This window comes from Cebus imitator, unplaced genomic scaffold (assembly GCF_001604975.1).
Source record: "Cebus imitator isolate Cc_AM_T3 unplaced genomic scaffold, Cebus_imitator-1.0 Scaffold23, whole genome shotgun sequence".
NCBI lineage: Eukaryota > Metazoa > Chordata > Mammalia > Primates > Cebidae > Cebus > Cebus imitator.
Genome location: NW_016107338.1, coordinates 6,408,196 through 6,416,821, shown reverse-complemented (window position 1 = coordinate 6,416,821; position 8,626 = coordinate 6,408,196). Strand labels below are relative to the sequence as shown.

At 41.4% G+C, this 8,626-nt stretch overlaps 1 pseudogene across 1 annotated transcript; it reads left to right on the top strand.

The window, feature by feature from the left end:
- Positions 1 to 3,460: 3,460 nt before the first annotated feature.
- Positions 3,461 to 7,184, top strand: LOC108299690 (annotated as a pseudogene). The gene is made up of 2 exons (XR_005198991.1): positions 3,461 to 4,788; positions 4,909 to 7,184. The product of XR_005198991.1 is annotated as a ubiquitin-associated protein 2-like (transcript).
- Positions 7,185 to 8,626: the final 1,442 nt, after the last annotated feature.

The following is an 8,626-nucleotide window of genomic DNA, read 5'->3' as shown; positions in this document are numbered from 1 at the left end:
AAGGCAGCAAATTGTGACAAAAAGACAAATTATTAGAGGGCAGAGAATTAGGGGAAGGGATGGGATAGGATGGAATGGAAAAAGATCAGAACAAAAACAGTTACCAGGAAATCAGGTCCATTTCTCCTCGTCATTTATATTGGTCTTTTGCTCTGTGAGATAAATGACACATTTACTTCTAACTCATAGATTAGATTGTATCTTGGAGATGTTCAATTTTGATTTTAGTTTTCTTGATGATCAGTTCCTGAGTGTGATGCAGGGGACATAATCAGAAAAATCCAATGTGTAGGCACTTGGCTCCACTGAGCTATGGCCACACAAAGATTCAGAACTAGAGGTCAAAGGATGCAAGTGTCTCTTTCAAAACACAGATAAGCCCACAGGTTCCCCACCAAAGGTCCCAACTAATAGCCTAAACTGGTCACTCCAAAGAGTTTATAGTTTTTAGACCATTTTATCTTATACTCCAAACAATTTCCTGATTCCACGCCTTTGTAGCAGATGCCCAATCTGACTACAATGTCCCCATGCCCTCCTACAGCTAGTTCTTTCTTATGATTCAATTCAAACATCATGTTCTCTGAGTGGTCTTCCCCAAACATTCTGTCTAATATTAAACGGCTGCTCTTCAAACCCTTTCTTTCAGTGGCCATGCTCTGGTTAGTTTGTCTGTGGTTCTCATTAGTAACAGAAACTATTTTACTTGTGGATATGTACTACTTGTCATTTCCCACTGGAATATAAGCCCCAGGAAAACAGGGATTCTGTCCTAGTCATCATTATATCAGTACTGATGCACAGAGGCAACCAATACATATGGGTTGGATAGATGGATGGATGGATGGATCTGTATAGAACCTCAGATCTAGTTTTTTGCTTATCTGTTTGCTTTGCCAAGAGTAGGACCACCCTTTGCATCAGTCTTGTTTACTCTCAGTATATTATCACTTAAGTGAATTTTGTTTAAACACAGTAAGACAGTCAATGTGGAATACACAAGCTCTCCTTGGGAATTCATGAAACAGAAAATAGCAAAAGGGAGACACAGGTGCTGGCCTCAGACGAATTTCTGAATGGGAGTATGTAGGTAACACTATATCTTAGGTATAAGAAGGAGATAAAGTTGAAATGCGAAACCAGTGTGTGAATGGAGGCCCTACAAGAATTGCTGAACATCAGAGCCCCTAAAGCTATTCAACAGGAGGTCACACTTCTATCTTGGTTTTACATGCTTGTAAAGGAAATTTCTAGATAAAAGCAGCTTTCACACAAAAGCATGAAGAATCTGTGTTGCTGGAGTCTGAGTAATGTTTTGTTAAATTTTGAGTAGTTTAATGTCAAGACAAAAACTCAATGAGATTAATAGCTGAAAATGGATGGTGGGGGGGAATATCAAACTAGATAATGAAGCTGAATCATGTTTAGCCAAAGGTAACGGGGGTAAGAGGATTTATGATCTTGTTTCTCAATATTACAATTATTAAAAAGAAAAAAAAAACTACTAGTTATTTTTACTATCACCTAAACAATTAAATATCCCAATTCCAGACTAGTTTATATTCTGAAACTTGTTCAGAGAAAACTCTAACATCAATAGATGTTACTCACCAGAGGCTGATTAATGAAAGAAGAGCTGTGGCATTGGCTGGGAGAGGACGTTGTTCTGCAGTTAGGGCACAAATGATCTTTCACTCTTCTGGATGCAGATTATTTACTTTGGCCATATTTGGAATAACTTGATATATGACAAGATTTATGAAACTTGGACAAAACTTCCAAAGTATATACAAGTGCTGCTGACAATATGGGATCTTTCAGTACAGTCTGCATAGAAACAAAGCCACACATTTCCGCAGTGCAACCAAAGCTGTGTTAAAATTTTCCTATAAGCACAATCTTTTCTCATGTTAGCCCCCATCTTCTTAAATCACTTTCCATTAAAGCTGGGTATTAGCCAATATTACTGGATGGTATGAATGTCTAGACCACAACGGTAGCTCTGTGTACACATGCATATACACAGATATGCATATATACATATACTTAGGAATATATACAGAATAAATGCAAAATAAGGTTGGCAAGTAGAAAATTTGGTCACACCAAGTCTTAGTCTTCGCAGCATATAAATATAAAAGTTTGGCTTTTTAAACTAAATTGAATTGGTTTTCAAACTAAATTCAGAGAGTTGATTTTTATCTTTGAAGACAGAGCCATTTTGCCCAACATAACCTTTAGGACTTAACTTTTGGCACTTCTTCCAACTTATTTTGTGGGTGTGTGTCTAAGAGTAAGCCTTCACTTAATTTTATTTTTTTTTTATTTTACTTTAAGTTCTTGGATACATGTGCTGAACATGCAGGTTTGTTACGAAGGTATACATGTGCCATGGTGGTTTGCTGCGCCTATCAAACGGTCATCTAGGTTTTAAGCCCTACATGCATTAGATATTTGTCCTAACGCTCTCCTTCCCCTTTCCCCCTAGCCCTCAACAGGGTTATATTCCCCTCCCTGGGTTTGTTTGTTCCCATTGTTCAACTCCCACTTGTGAGTGAGAAAATGCTCACTCATATTTGGTTTTCTGTTCTTGTGTTAGTTTGCTGAGAATTATGGTTTCCAGCTTCAACCATGTCCCTGCAAAGAACAGGAACTTTTCTTTTTTATGCCTGCATAGTATTCCATGGTGTATATGTACCACATTTTCTTTATCCAGTCTATCATTAATGGGCTTTTTGGTTGGTTCCAAGTCTTTGCTCTTGTGAACAGTGCTGCAATAAACATACATTTCCATGTGTCTTTATAGCAGACTGATATATAATCCTTTGGGTGTATATCCAGTAATGGGATTGCTGGGCCAAATGGTATTTTTGGTTCTAGATCCTTGAGGAATCGCCACATTGTCTTCCACAATGGTTGAACTAATTTGCACTCCCACCAAAGTGTAAAAGCGTTCCTATTTCTCCACATCCTCTCCAGCATCTGTTGTTTCCTGACATTTTAATGATCGCCATTCTAACTGGCGTGAGATGGTATCTCATTGTCGTTTTGATTTGCATTTCTCTAATGACCAGTGATGTTGAGCTTTTATTCATGTTTGGCCGCATAAATGTTTTCTTCTGAGAAGTGTCTGTTCATATCCTTTGCCCACTTTTTGTTGGGGTTGTTTTCTTCTCAGGAATTTATTTAAGTTCCCTGAAGATTTTGGATACTACACCTTTGTCAGATGGATAGATTGCAACAATTTTCTGCCATTCTCTAGATCTGCCAACCTATTTTTATATAAATCTAAGTTCTTGAATTTGTTGTTGTTATTTTGAGTATTGACCTAATTTTCCATTTATCTTGACAAGCAGTCTCTATGTCTGTGATGTCTATGTATGTATGTATTAGTTGCTTAAAAAACAGAAACCCCTGGTGTCAATGTGGAGGAGACTTAGGTAAAGTTGGGAGTGCAGTGGTGGCAGCAGCAGTGTGGTAGGGCCAGTATTCTACATTGTAAATACTGTTATTTGTGTGTACTGTAAATGATGATGTTGGTGGGCACTAACCAAGCCCGGGGAAACTGGGAACAATCTCAAAACTAAAACCAGACACAGCACGATCAGTGGCCACAGGCCACTGCAGAACAAATTCAATTTGCACAGAAGATTTTGGACCATAGTGATGCTGACTTTGAGGAGAAGGTGAAACGAGTGATTGATAGTACAGGCAAGAACCAGGATGAATGTGTGATTGCTTTGCATGACTGCAATGGAGAGGCCAACAGAGCCATCAATGTTCTTCTGGAAGGAAACACAGACACACATTCTTGCGAGATGGTCAGAAAGAAAAAGGGAGTCTCAGGCCAGAAGGATGGTGGCCAGATGGCATCCAATGAGGAAGGCAAAGAAAACTGAGACTATAGTCAGCAATGTGGTGGGCCACCAAGATAGGGGAGAGGAACCAACCATGGATGAGAGTTTTGAGGTCAGGAAAATAGATTGGATGACACCAAGAGTGGAGGGCCTTCTGGAAGAGGAACAGAAAGAAGCAGAAGGGACTGTGGCTCTGGTATGTGAGGCGGAAGGTTTTCTGCTCAAGGAATGGGAACCTTTAACCCAGCTGATTATGCAGAGCCAGCCAATACTGGTGATAACTATGGCAATAGTAGTGCCAATAGGTGGAAGAACACTGGCCACTTTGAAACAGATAATGGGACAAGACTTGATTTCATTGGGGTTGAGGGGTCAAATTATCCCCCAAAATTTGAGGCTGCTCCTGATGCATGGAGGACTGCAACTGAGGAGTGAGGGACTAAAGACTAGAATGAAGATCTTTCTGAGACCAAGATCTTCACTGCCTCTAATGTATCTTCAGTGCCTCTGCCTGCAGAGAATCTGACAATCACTGCTGGTCAGAGAATTGACCTTGCTATTCTGCTGGCAAAGACACCAACTACAATGGAGAATGAATCATCTAATTCAGATCCATCTCAAGCACCTTCTGTGGCCCCACCTCTGGTGTTCAGTAATTAAAAGCAGACTGCCATATCACAGCCTGCTTCAGGGAACACATTTTCTCATCACAGTATTGTGAGCATGTTTGGGAAAGGATTTGGTGATGTCAGTGAAGCTAAAGTCTGCAGCACTACAGGCTCTCGGTTCTTGGAGCAATTCAAAGCTGCTCAAGCTCTGGCTCAGTTGACTCCTCAGCATTCTCAGTCTCTAAGCACCATCACCTCCTCTTGGGACATGGGCTCGATGACACAATCCCCATCACTGGTGCAGTATGATTTGAAGAACCCAAGTAATTTTTCTGAGATACATGCGCTGAACATGCAGGTTTGTTATATAAGTGTACCTGTGCCATGGTAGTTTTCTGCACCTATCAAATGGTCATCTAGGTTTTAAGCCCCCCATACTTAAGCAATGCACAGCCCCTTGACAAAGCACCAGCCTTTTACCCCATCTTCAACCACGATGGAGGTGTTCCTTCAGGAGAAGTCACCTGTAGTGGCCACCTCCACAGCTGCACCTCCACCTCCACAGCTGCACCTCCATCTCCGTCTTCTCTTCTACCAAGCAAATCCACGTCGGCTCCACAGATGTCACGTGGATCTTCAGGTAACCAGTCCTATAGCCCTCACCTGGCTCAACAGAAACTGAAACAGTAGAAGAAAAAGGGCTCTTTGACTTCTAAGATTCCTGCTCTGGCTGTGGAGATGCCTGCCTCAGCAGATATCTCAGGGCTAAACCTGCAGTTTGGGACATTGCAGTTTGGGTCAGACTCTGTCCTTTCTGATTATGAGTCCACCCTCACCACGAGCACCTCTTCAAGCCAGGCTCTAAGTAGCCTGTATACCAGCACAACCAGTGGATCTTCATCTACAGTTTCATCTAGCCAGAGTCAGGAGTCTGGTTATCAGGGCATCCCAATTCAGTCGACAACCTATACTTCCCAAAATAATGCTCAGGGTTCTCTTTATGAACAGAGATCCACACAGACTTGGTGGTGCCCCAGCTCCACCTATTCATCACCCCAAAAGGACCTGACTCAAGCAAAGAATGGCTTCAGTTCTGTGCAGTCCACGCAGTTATAGACCACAGGTTGAAGGTGCTACAGGCTCTGCAGTGAAATCTGATTCACTTTCCACTTCCAGCATCCCCCATCTCAAACAGTATCTGCAGTTTCGTTACTGATGACAGTCAATCAGCACTCATCCTCCTTGGGTGGCCTGAGCCACAGTGAGGAGATTCCAAATGCTAACACCGCACAACACAGCAGCACATTGCCTACGCAGCAGAATACCCTTTCATCATCAACATCTTCTGGGCACACTTCAACATCCACTCTTTTGCACACAAATATAGAGGGTGAAGCGAATCTCCATTCTTCCTCCAGCACTTTTTTACCACATGTGCACCTCCCCTAGTGGTCAGTGTCTCCTCCAGTCTCAATAGTGGCAGCAGCCTGGGCCTCAGCCTAGGCAGCAACTCCACTGTCACAGCCTCAACTCGAAGCTCAGTTGCTACGACTTCAGGAAAAGCTCCTCCCAGCCTCATTCCTGGTGTTCCACTGTTGTTGTCTAATCTGTATATTATGGCTCCAGGGCTGTTCCATGCCTCCCCACAACAAGTATATGGTTATGATGACTTTCAGATGCTTCAGAAAAGATTTCCATTGGATTACTACAGCATCCCATTTCCCACACCCACTACTCTACTGACTGGGAGGGATGGCAGCCTGGCCAGGAACCCTTATTCTGGTGACTTCACGAAGTTCAGTCATGGGGATGCCTCTTCCCCAGACCCGGGCAGAACCTTGGCCCAACCTCAGCAGGACCAAATGCAGACTCACAACACCTTGCAGCAGACGTTCCTGAACCCAGCGCTGCCTCCTGGCTGCAGTTAGACCAGCCTGCCATACTATACAGGAGTCCCAGGTCTCCCTAGCACCTTCCAGTTTGGGCCTACTGTGTTCCCTGTGGCTCCTACCTCTTCCAAGCAGCATGGTGTGAATGTCAGTGTGAACGCATTGTCTCCCTGCTTTCCAACAGCCAAGTGGATATGGGTCTCATAGATACAACATTGGTGTTTCGTTACCTCCAGTACATGGACATGCCAGATATCTCAGGTTCTGTGTGCTCCAAAACCCAGCAGTCCTTTGAAAAACAAGATTTTCATTCCAATACTTCTGCTGCTTCCTACAACATTTCTTCAGCCCTAGGAAGTGGGGATACCATCAATCCAGCTACAGCTGCTGCCTACCCACCTGACCCCTTTATGCACATTCTGACCCCACATCAGCAGCTGTACTCTCAGATCCTTCACCATCACCTGCAGCAGGTTGGCCAGATGGGCAGTGAGCAATGTAGCCAGACCAGCTCCATCCCACAGAAGCCCCAGACCAATAAGTCTGCCTGCAACAGCTACAGCTGGGGGCCAACTGAGGCCCTGACCCTCTTCTCCCTGTCCCACCTTCTGAGAGGCTTCTCAGCCTGGAAGCTATGGAAACAGCACCAAGGAAAAAAGAATGTGGGGTGTTTCTGTGCTCCCCACCCCCTGCAGCCCACCCTATGCCTCAGCTTCATGTTTGACCCATTCCTATACCGTCCCCACGATGTTGTGTGTGTTATAGGATTTGTATTTTCTCCTTTCTCCCTCCCTTCCCTTCCTTCTCCCCTCTTGCATTCAAGATTATGAAACTGCTGTGGGTCCTGCCCTTCCTTTGCTTCCTTCTGTTCACCCTGGTGGTGTATGAATGAGGTGGGGAGGTGGGACCCCCTAATATATATCCGTCCAACAGCCCTAAGTCTCCTTCTTTATTACTAGGAAAACAGCAAAATGGTGTTATGAATATGAACAGCATTGCCACATGAATTCGTTGAGGTATTTTTTTTTGTACTGTGTCCTCAAATTTAATGGATTAATGTGTCTTGTGTGTATGTATGTATATATATATATATATACCTCTAAATAAATAAATAAAAAGAAAACAGAAACCATGTCCATTCCAGATCATATATTTCCATAGTTTTCAGCATAACCACCTTTCAGGAGCACATACAATGTTAGTTAAATACAGTTATGCCACCTTTCATTTTAACTGCTTCTAAGTTTTACTTAAAAACAAATTAATAGATCTATTGTTTATTACTATCATCATGTGTGAATATGCTGTTCTCATTTTATATAAATACCTTGTTGAGACATATTTTTGTCATTCATAATCAATACTCAATGAAAAAGTTAGGTTTAATAATATGCCTCATTTGAAGTAAAATAATTATGTTTTTATGAGTAATGTTATGTTTTATAAATATCAACTTTCTAAAACCCAAATTATAACACCTAATTGAAATTTTATAGGCTAAGTAAAAATTCCAGCAGTCATATAAATGACTCCCCAATTTCTAATTATTCCATAATGTTTTTCCAAACTGAATGGAGAAGTTGTTTGCAATTCATAAGCTGAATCAATTCTGTGATGGAATGTTCAGCTCAAATTTTAAACATAACTCTTGTCAGCAGTCACAATGTTTACCCTGTATACAAAATAATACGAAATCCCTGAGAATGTATGTCTACATTTAATATTTTTCTTCTTTCATACCTATGTTCTGTCTATTCGTACGTAGCTATTTAACAGTTATCCAAGGGAAAAGAATTAATATTTACCTAGCACCTATTTTGTTCTTATATTACCTTTCTCACTTAATCCTTACAACAGCTCTGTGAAGTTCTTATCCTCTTTTCACAGATGATAAAACTGAGGCATAGAAAAGTTAATTTGTCTAAAGTTAGGTAAACAGAAAGTGGCATAAACCAGAATTTAAATGTATAATTAAGGAAAAAAAACTATCCTTATAATCTTGGATTGTAAACATCCAATTTACAGTATCCTATAAAGTGTTTACCACAGATCCTTTTACAATGTCAAAAGGAATCATAAACTTAATAATTTCTGATAAAAAGAATGCTTTTGACATTATCATTTTTTTTCATTTACTGACCTTAGCACTTTAACATTTACTATGGGGTTTGCAAATTCATAGGGAGTGAAATTAGGCCATGGAAAAATTAATCCAATAAAGTGTTAAATCAGACAATTCCCTCGGGAAGGAAAAGTCACTACTAATCTAAGG